Source organism: Nicotiana tabacum, chromosome 6, assembly GCF_000715075.1.
Source record: "Nicotiana tabacum cultivar K326 chromosome 6, ASM71507v2, whole genome shotgun sequence".
Lineage (NCBI taxonomy): Eukaryota > Viridiplantae > Streptophyta > Magnoliopsida > Solanales > Solanaceae > Nicotiana > Nicotiana tabacum.
This window is the reverse complement of record NC_134085.1, coordinates 94175388-94185572: the sequence shown is the minus strand read 5'-3', so window position 1 is coordinate 94185572 and position 10185 is coordinate 94175388. Positions and strand designations below refer to the sequence as shown.

General features: G+C 37.3%; 1 long non-coding RNA gene across 1 annotated transcript; it reads left to right on the top strand.

The window, feature by feature from the left end:
- The first annotated feature begins 719 nt into the window (after positions 1 to 719).
- LOC107826577 (uncharacterized) lies at positions 720 to 2504 on the top strand. The gene is made up of 3 exons (XR_001657305.2): positions 720 to 879; positions 995 to 1111; positions 2211 to 2504. It is a non-coding gene; the product is annotated as an uncharacterized LOC107826577 (long non-coding RNA).
- The last annotated feature ends 7681 nt before the right edge of the window (positions 2505 to 10185 follow it).

The following is a 10185-nucleotide window of genomic DNA, read 5'->3' as shown; positions in this document are numbered from 1 at the left end:
ATACAAGTATTGTTTGCCAATTATAATTTAGCTCTCTATTTTCTATTCTATATAAATGCATACGTACTAAATATTATTTTTATAACAATGTAATATAATATATTTTATTATAAATTATTAGAATTACGGAAGCATAGTAAAATTTAAAGTGAAAAGGGACTTTTAAATCTAAATTGGATCATCTTGGTAAAGTCCAATATTATTTAAAATGGGGCCAATTCTTATAATACATATTCTAGATTTTCTGACCCAAAAGAGGAAAAAATCAGACCAAAATAGCCCAAATCGGAGGCCCATATCTACCAGCCCATCTAATCTATTCTACCTCCATGTAGGCGCCATATAAGATCCATGTCAGCAACACCTAGGCTCCCAAAGACCAAAAACACACGCCTAACACACTCTCTCCTCATCCTTTCACACTTTGACCCCACATCTTGCCATATGAATTCATCAGATCAAGTCATTTTTAAATTAATGGTCAAGATCAAACTTCTCCTATCTTCAAAAGAATTCCAAAATAATTGTTAGCACTTATTTATTTTATTGTTTATTTTTTTTAATTAAGTTCCATCCCTTTTCCTCTCCCATGTCACTTTCAATCTCTGCCATCTTCACTTTTCCTCCATTTTTTGGCCAATTCTTGACTTTCAAATCCCTGCGTGCTGGAGCATATCCCACCATTTTCGGGTGTAACCTGAAGCATATCACTAAAGAATCCCGAAGATCGAATCCATCAAAACAAAAAATTTCAACGTTAAAATTCAAACGATCCATTTGATTTCTTTTGAAATTTGAACTTTCAAGTTCCCGCTCAAAGGAACCAAGAACCTTAATTTTACACCTATAAATACCAGAATTTATGGCTATTTTCAGCAGGTTGGACGCCCTCTCCTACACCGTTCGGTTGACTTCTCATAGTTTATCTTCGTCTTTACTCTATAAAAGATTTAGCTTTAATCCTCTCTACCTCTTGGTCTCTGTTGTCCTACAGCCATAACAGGGCCTTTATTTTGTTTGTGTCGGAGTTCGATGATTATCTGAAGTAGCCAAATCCGAGGTCGAAAATAGTAGATTTAGTTGACACGCCCCAGTTCCTGCGCCACAAAAGGTCAGTGACTGAAATTTTTCTTCTCGCTTTGTCTTCGAAGTTTTAAAATGGTTGTATGTTCTTTTGAATGAGTTTTAGTTGGCGCTTGTTAAAATTATGAATTTGAGCCAACTCGTTTAGAAGCCATGGAGTTAAAGATATCTAGTTAAATCAAAATAAAAGTCCAATAAAGCATGAATAGGCTTATGGTAGTTAATACATTAGTAGTTGATGAAATTGCCTTTTATTTTAAGTATGTTATAATTTTCTCTTGTCAAAATTACGTTGTTGCATTTTGTCTAGCATGTACCAAATTTCGCTCTTCACTCTACGCATTAAAGTTACGACATCTACTCTCTCTTTTCATGTCTCAAAATATATCCCAAGTTTTATTATTTTTTTTAGCGTAAATGCAACAGAAAATATATTATTAGAAATTAACTATTTGGATGCTTAGTTTAAATGTTTTCGTGTTTAGCAATAAGTTTTAAAAGTGGTTTGCTTCATAGAGCTTGTGTCTAAAAAAAATAATAAGATTTAAGACCTTTTATATAGATACTACAAGTATAGAAGTCACTGCCTTAAGATAACCTTTCAAATTATTTTCCTTTCCTTGTTGTTACTATCGAGTGTGCCATTAGCAGAGCATGTGCTAAGAAAGCATGTACTAACAAAGGGTATTATTTATCTTAGAAAATTCTGCTCTGCTTTGTCATTCCTTTTTTTTTTTAAAAGCATACTACTAGGACTTTAATATCCAATTTTTAAGACTTAAGATGGAAGTAGGACCATGTTGTTCTAAGTTTTAATAATCATGTTAGCTATATTAATCTGTTTCATCTTTAGATTTCAAATGAAAAAGGAAAGTTTTTTTTTGTTAACTCAATATTTAGATTAAGAAGATATGCCTAAACTTAAGAGAATAAAGAAGTTGCTGGTAACTCAATTTTTTTTAAAAAAAAAAAAAGAAATATTTGTTTTATATGAGCTAATAATCCTGTTGTACGTTTAGAATTTGATTCAAAGTTTACTGTTCTTTTATATATCTCAGTTTATTGCCAATATCTTTATTTCTAATTCTTATCTTTTCTTTTTTGTTTGACATATGCACTTGGAGCAGTATGAGTCTTATTGCATGACTCAACCCATACCTGCACGGAGTCATTACTATTGAGCCTTAGACTATGATGGATATCTATAAGAAGAACAAGCAAAGCTTGGGTCGCTTATGGTGGCCTTTGTGATTTACATTTTACTCTATTTCGAATTTTCAATTAATTTGATTATATTCTTTTGATTAGTTTAGTTCTATACTTAACTTGGGATTGTTGATTTACTTTGACCTCTTCACTTAGTATTCTCACTTAGTTATTGGCAGATATTATCTATTTTATTTAATAGTGCTCTTAAATTATTTTTTTTGAAGAACCCTTTAAGCTTCAGGTTTCTATTATATAAGTCCGGAATTGAATCAGTTTTCTTAAAACAAAAGACGCACTTCAATTGAAATTGACAAATTGTTTCCTATAACATCATAAAAAATATGAATATTTTTTTAAAAAAATAAACGTGATTGTTTTGTTGGTAAACGTCTTTTTTTAAAGGTTATGATGATTTTTCACCTTGATTCTTTTTGAAGATAAGCAAAGGGAAAAGGCATCTTTTTTTTTAATATTTTAGTCATCAGCCAATGTCTTTCCTAAATGACTATACCCTTTCAAATTTATATATGATATTAACTAGTTAAAAGCTTTGTTTACGTAATAATATTCTTCAAAAGTTTATTAAGGTCTTTCAAATTTAAACTACTATATTGTAAGCTATATTTTGTTAAAATACCTCAAATAATTTGTTTTCATATTTTTATACAACTTATTAACCTGAGCTTTGTCGGTTAACCGTTATTAACGGATTTTAAAGTTGCTTTAAAAAACCTTCCTTTGGAATATTTAAAACCTTTGCTTAGAATCTTTAGGTTAAGACCATAAGACAGAGTTTGACTTAATCTTTAAAAATAGGTGTCTTAATTCACCTTAGAATAATTAGGTGGCGACTCTCTTTGATTAATTAAACCCTCAGAATTACCAATATGTTATACTCTAGTCTGACCCGTGTTACAATGAGGTATAACAGTCAGGGGTTCAGAGGGAGCTCATGGGTCCCAAGGCAAGGCTCACACAAGAGGGGCAGAACTTAAGTCTAAGAATATGGTGGAAGTGCAGGAGTAGAGATTTAGAACTGAGTGGAGAACGGAGAGGGGAGAGGGGTGAGTTGAAAACAGTAGTAGTAAAGGTAAAATCACATAATCAGCAATTGCATAAAGGGGTCAGGGGTTTGGGAAATACATTGCAAGGAGCATATATCCTTAGGCAGGGACCAAGTTTGGGCACACACAATAATAGATGGTGCTGTCATGCCTATAAACCAACTAGAACACACAACATATAGAGGGGATATGGAGGTTATGATCCTAGGGAATCAGGTTTGGGTCATGCACATCAATGTTCAATGTTGTCATGCCCCAAACCAACCAAAGATACCAAACACATAGGGGATGTGGAACATATGACCTAGGGAGGGTCAGGTTTAGTTCTTGCACAACAATGTATGATGCTGACATGCCCTCAAACCAATATACAAACATAGGGGATATGGGGTATTGGGGTTCATACATGAGAAAATATTATTTCAGAAAAAAGAAAGGCAGATCATAGCATGCTTGATAATGAAACTCGATTAAACATAAGCAGAAAACATGTAAGAGTGAAGGAATTAGTAAAGAAACATGTTAGAGTAATTAGAATAATGAAACTCGATTAAACATAAGCAGGAAACATGTAAGAGTGAAGGAATTAGTAAAGAAACATGTAAGAGTGAAGGAGTTATATACCAGTAAAGAAAGCAAATGTAGAAAGAAAAAGTAGGCAAGTTTCCCACAGCCTAGCCTTGGCTTTCAGCCGGCTAGACAAGGTAGCAACATAAGTAGTAACAGAGAAAAGAGAGAGAGTTTGAGTGAAGTGTGTATTTTTGAACGCAATTGGTTCGTCTTTGAAAGAAAAGGGGTGCAGGGTATTTATCGTTTTTTGAAAACGAGTGAAGGAAAAGTAATAAGATACAAACATGGAAACAATCATAGGTCAGAATCAATTCCTTTTAAATAAGGAATCATTGTTTAACAAATTCAAATAAGGAAAGAGATCAGTTTAGATACAGACTGATTATTGCTATAAAAGAAGTAGTACAAGCATTCAGTAAGTAATCAAGTCTAAGTACATAATATACTTATTTTGGAAATAGATTCAGCAAGGTAAATATTGCAATAAAGGGAAAAGAATCAATTAATTTTGAACGGGCGAGTGAAATCAGGGTTCATAAAAAGGGAAACTTTAGAAATCAGTCACAAGGTCAAGATTAATCAAGGAAGAAATTTCAGCATATAAATAAAGTGAACAGGGTCAGACATGCGAGGCCAAACAAAAAAGATAATCACAAACATGCAATAGTGGCAGAAATAAGCTAGTAGTAAAGCAAACATTCAAAGTATATTAATCAAGTAGGTCAAGTCACATTGAATCAATAGTGAAGAAAAATTAAAGTATCAGAAGCATGCAAAGGTCTCATAGTAACATATGAGAAACCTTCTGAAAAGTTAGGGTTTCAAGCATAGTCAAGTTTTAAAGATAGTAGAAACCCAGAGTCAGAGGAATCACATAAAGGAAAAGGGATTCTGAAACAAGGAACTTCAAATCGAGTTAGTCATTTAAACGAACAGTTTCAGACCCACCACAGGGTTTTCAACAATAGTCGAGCCCTAAAAATAAATCAGACAAAACTTAACCAAACAAAAATTCATCTAACAAACAACTTTTAGAACTCGACTGAGACCCACAAGAATTTAGGGTTTTTAACAACAACGCGTTTGAAAGATGGTAAACAGACGAGTCAAGCAAGATTTTAAACAAACAAACGCACATCTTAAACATATTAAAAGTCAGAGAAGAGATTTTGAAATAACTTAACAGGAAAAAACCCTAATCGGAAAAAGACAAAGAGTCGTTTTTAAAAGCAAAATTGAAGAAACTTCGAGAAGATGCTTAAAAGTTTAGAGCAAGCATAGATCTAAAGTAGATCTGAAAGAAATCGAAAGACCTTGGAGATTAGGGTTTCAGAAAACCCAAAAAAGATGAGAAAGGCTTCGAAAGTTACCGATCTAACCAAGAGAGTCAAATGTCTGACTCGAATGACCATGGCCGGCCGGAGAAAGGTCAAAGATAACCGGAGAAGGGCCATGAACTAAAATCGAACGAAGATGTCACGAACCCAACCCCCGGTCGTGATGGCTCCCCACACACTACTAGGCAAGCCTGGCCAATAAACAACCTTAACCCATTTCTCATGCAGTTTATTACTAGCCATCACAGTTAGTTTACCAAATCATCATATTAGAAGTCTGAAGTAAGAGTTAAACATACAGAATTTCAAATAATAATCCTACTACATAGCCCATATAGATCTGGTGTCACAAGTCTGAACCTCTAATATAGGTTTACCAATCTAATACATATCAGTCTAGGGAATGCGTATAAAACAAAAGGATAGAAGGGAGAGATCAGGGCTGCGGACACCATGCAGCTACCTCGATGCTCCCGGATATACGCTGCTCAACTGAAGAATCCTCACTCAGCCTCAGATGCACCTAGATCTGCACGTAAGGTGCAAGGAGTAATGTGAGTACTTCGACCCAGTGAGTATAAACATAAATAATGGCTGAGAATAAGAAATCATGGAAGAACACAGAGTAATCTATAATCCGGCAGTTTAAAACAAGTAATATGGAAGCGAAAGACCAATGTAATCGAAATATGAAAGATACTACAATAGATAAGCAGATAAGTGACAGTCAAATAAAGAAATGCAACACATAGTACTACCCTACAATACCCGCTGCGGCGTGCAGCCCGATCCATTTATTTATCATCGACGGCGCTCACTAGGGGTGTGCAGACTCCGGGAGGGGCCTCTTATGGCCCAAGCGCAATATCAAGCCATCTCGTGGCATCAAATCTAGGCCCTCGGCCTCATATCAATATTAGTATAACACTGTTGTGGCACGCAGCCCGATCCCATGGTATCCTCACATCTGGCCCTTGGTCGTACTCAGTCCAGAAATCATATAAGCCCCTCGGGCATTAGTAAAACAGTAGTTCTCAGCCCAAAACATCATTTAATATATCATTTCAGTTTCAAAACCGAGTAAAAAGTGGCTGAGTTGTAAAATAGTGGAAAAATGATATGACTGAGTTCAAGCAGTAAGTCAAAACAGTGAGGAAATAATGATAAAACTTCCCAGAGGGTTCAAATAGTTGGCACGAAGCCCAAATACGGCAATCAGTCCAAATAATGATGATAACAAATAAGCTTCAATCAAATACGCGGTAAAAGCATCACTCGGGACGGACCAAGTCACAATTCCAAATAGTAAACGATCCCACGCTCATCATTAAGCGCGTGTCTCACCTCAATATAGCACTACGATGTGCAAATCCGGGGTTTCAAACCCTCAGGACATCATTTACATTCATTACTCATCTGAACCGGCTAAAGATCTAGCTCACTATGCCCTTGCCTCTCAAATCGGCCTCCTCGCGCGTCGAATCTGACCAAAACCAGAACGAATACGTCATAATATGCTAAGGGAATAAAGCTCAAGCGAAAACAATCGAAAAATGTCAAAAATCTCGAAATTGGCAAAATTCGAGCCTCGGGCCCACTTCTTGAAACTCAAAAATTTTCACATCATTAGATTCCTTATCATCCCACGAGTTCATACATACCAAAAGTTCTCAAATCCGACCTCAAATGGTCCTTCAAATCCCAATTTAAAATCTCAAAATCCCAAGCCCTAGTTCTTCCATTTTAAACGAAATTTCCATGAATTTCTAGGTATTTCTCACAAAAAAATCACGTTTTAGGTTCATAAAACTTACCTCCAATCAATTCTCCTTGAATCCCTCTTCAATTTCCCTCAAAGAGCTCCCAAAATACTCAGCTATGGTGGGAAAATGACTCAAAATCGCGGATGAAACAACTTAAAACATTCTGCCCAGGGGTTCTTTTCGCATCTGCGGACAAAAATCCCTCTCCTGCGGGCACTCCTCCACATCTGCGGAACTTCACCTAAGGTTCGAAATCCGCATCTGCGGTCAAATGGTCGCATATGCGACTCCGCAGATGCGGTTCCTACCTTGCCCCCCCGAAACTGCATTTGCGTCTTTCCTTCCACATCTGCGACACCGCACCTGCGGTCCCAATTCCGCAGGTGCGGAAATACCAGAAGCAGCAGACATCAGCTATCTTCTAAGTTCCAAAAATTCCCGTTAGCCATCCGAAATCACCCCGAGGCCCCCGGGACCTCAACCAAAAGCACCAACACATCCTAATATCTCATTCAAACTTGTTCCAATCATCAAAACACCTCGAACAACACCAAAACCATCAATTCACATCGAATTCAAGCCTAAGTTTCTAAAAACTTCTGAAATACGCTTTTGATCAAAACCCCAACCAAACCACATCCAAATGACCTAAAATTTTCCACACACATCCCAAATCACATAACGAAGCTACTGCAACTCTCGGAATTCCATTGCGACCCTCGGATCAAAATCTCACCTACTAACCGGAAATCGCCAAAATACTAACTTCATCAATTCAAGCCTAATTCTACACCGGGCCTCCAAAACCAATTCCGATCACACTCTTAAGTCATAAATAACCTCCCGAAGCTAACCAAACTATCGAAACTCACATCTGAGCCCTCTAACTCATAAATCAACATCTGATTGACTTTTTCACTTAAGCCTTCTTAAAAGAGACTAAATGTCTCATTTCTTACCAAAATCACACCAAACGCAAACCAATGAATCAAAGGTCTGACTCGAATGACCATGGCCGGCTGGAAAAAGGTCAAAGATGACCGGAGAAGGGCCATAAACTAATCGAACAAAGGCTAGACCAGAGCTCTTCATAGTCTGGCCTTGAAACCATAAGGACAAACACATAGGAGCCAGGGAAGGCTGGTACAGGTCTCCGATGACCTCGGAAGGCCATGGATTAGGGCGGATTAGGGTGGCGGCGGCTAGGGTTTGAGTGGTGTTGCAGAGAGTGTTTGAGAGGAAGGTGATTCTAAAGCGGCGGTAAGTGAGAAATGATAGGGTTTTGGGGTCATTTGGAATTAATTAAGGCAAGGGCGACTATTGGCCGTTGATCTGAGTGATCGATGGCCAAGATTAAAACGAGTAAGTGGGGCGGTTTATGAAACTGGGTTTGGGCCTGGTCCGATGAGTTCAATTGGGTCGAGAATTGGGTTAAAATTGGGTTAGATTAGGGTAGGATTTAGGCTATGATTGAAATGAATTTGGGATATTATTTAAATAGCCAATTTTCCTTTTTAAAATTATAAAAAATAGCAAATTGATTTCGGGAAATAAATTAAAGGTACTAAAATGATTTATAACACATAATTATCAATTTAGAAATACTGGACTTAATTTTTTTATAAATGTAAACGCAATTAAATCTTAAAAGGGGCTAATATTGCAATTATATGCAATTTAGCTTTAAAAAATGCTAAATAAATTTGTAAAAATATGCAAAAATATCTTAGCTATATTTTAGTACAAATATGAGAATCCAATAAATAAATCACCAAAAATGATAATTTTGGGAATTATTATTGGTTTTTTATGAATAAAAATAGGGGAATAAATTGGTTAAAAAACCTTTAAAAAAATAAGAAAAAATAACAAAATATTTGGACACACTTATACATGTATACACATGTTGTTTTGAAAGTATCTTGCATATTAAAAATATATATGGAAAAATTGGGTATCAACATCGAGTGAGGGTATTCAGGTGGATCCGAAGAAAGTGGAGGCCGTGCAGAGTTGGCCCAGACCATCCTCAGCTACAGAGATCGTAGTTTCCTTGTCTTGGCAGGTTATTACCGTCATTTTGTTGAGGGGTTTTCATTGATTGCAGCCCCTATGACCAGACTAACCCAGAAGGGTGCTCCGTTCCTGTGGACGGAAGAGTGTGAGGCGAGCTTTCAGAAGCTCAAGACAACTTTGACTATAACCCCAATTTTGATATTGCCTACAGGTTCAGGGTCTTACACTGTCTATTGTGATGCCTCGAGGATTGGCCTTGGAGCAGTTTTGATACAGGATGGTAGGGTGATTGCCTACGCGTCCAGACAGTTGAAGGTTCATGAGAAGAATTATCCGGTCCACGACCTTGAGTTAGCTGCCATTGTTCACGCCCTAAAGATCTGGCATCATTATTTGTACGGGGTTCCTTATGAGATTTATACTGATCATCGGAGCTTGCAGCACCTGTTCAAGCAAAAGGATCTAAATTTGCGGCTTAGGAGATGGTTAGAGTTGCTGAAGGACTATGATATCACTATTTTGTACCACCCAGGCAAGGCCAATGTGGTGGTCGATGCCTTGAGTCGCCGAGCAGAGAGTTTGGAGAGTTTGGCTTATTTACCAGCATCGGAGAGACCTATGGCGATGGATGTTTAGGCCTTCGCCATCCAGTTTGTGAGATTGGATCTTTCGGAGCCTAGTCAGGTTCTAGCTTGTGTGGTTTCCTGATCTTCCTTATTTGATCGTATCAGGGAGCGTCAGTATGATGACCCTCATTTGCTTGTCCTCAAGGACAAGGTTTAGCATGGTGATGCCAGAGATGTGACCATTGGTGATGACGGGGTATTGAGGATGCAGGGTCGGATTTGTGTACCCAATGTTGATGGGCTTCGGGAGTTGATTTTGAAGGAGGCCCATAGTTTACGATATTCCATTCATCCGGGTGCTGCGAAAATGTATCAGGATTTGAGACAGCACTACTAGTGGAGGCGGATGAAGAAAGATATAGTTGGATTTGTAGCTCGGTGCCTCAACTGCCAGTAGGTAAAGTATGAGCACCAAAGACCGGGTGGGTTGCTTCAGCAGATAGAGATCCCGGAGTGGAAGTGGGAGCACATCACCATGGACTTTGTAGTTGGGCTCCCATAGACTTTGAGAAAGTTT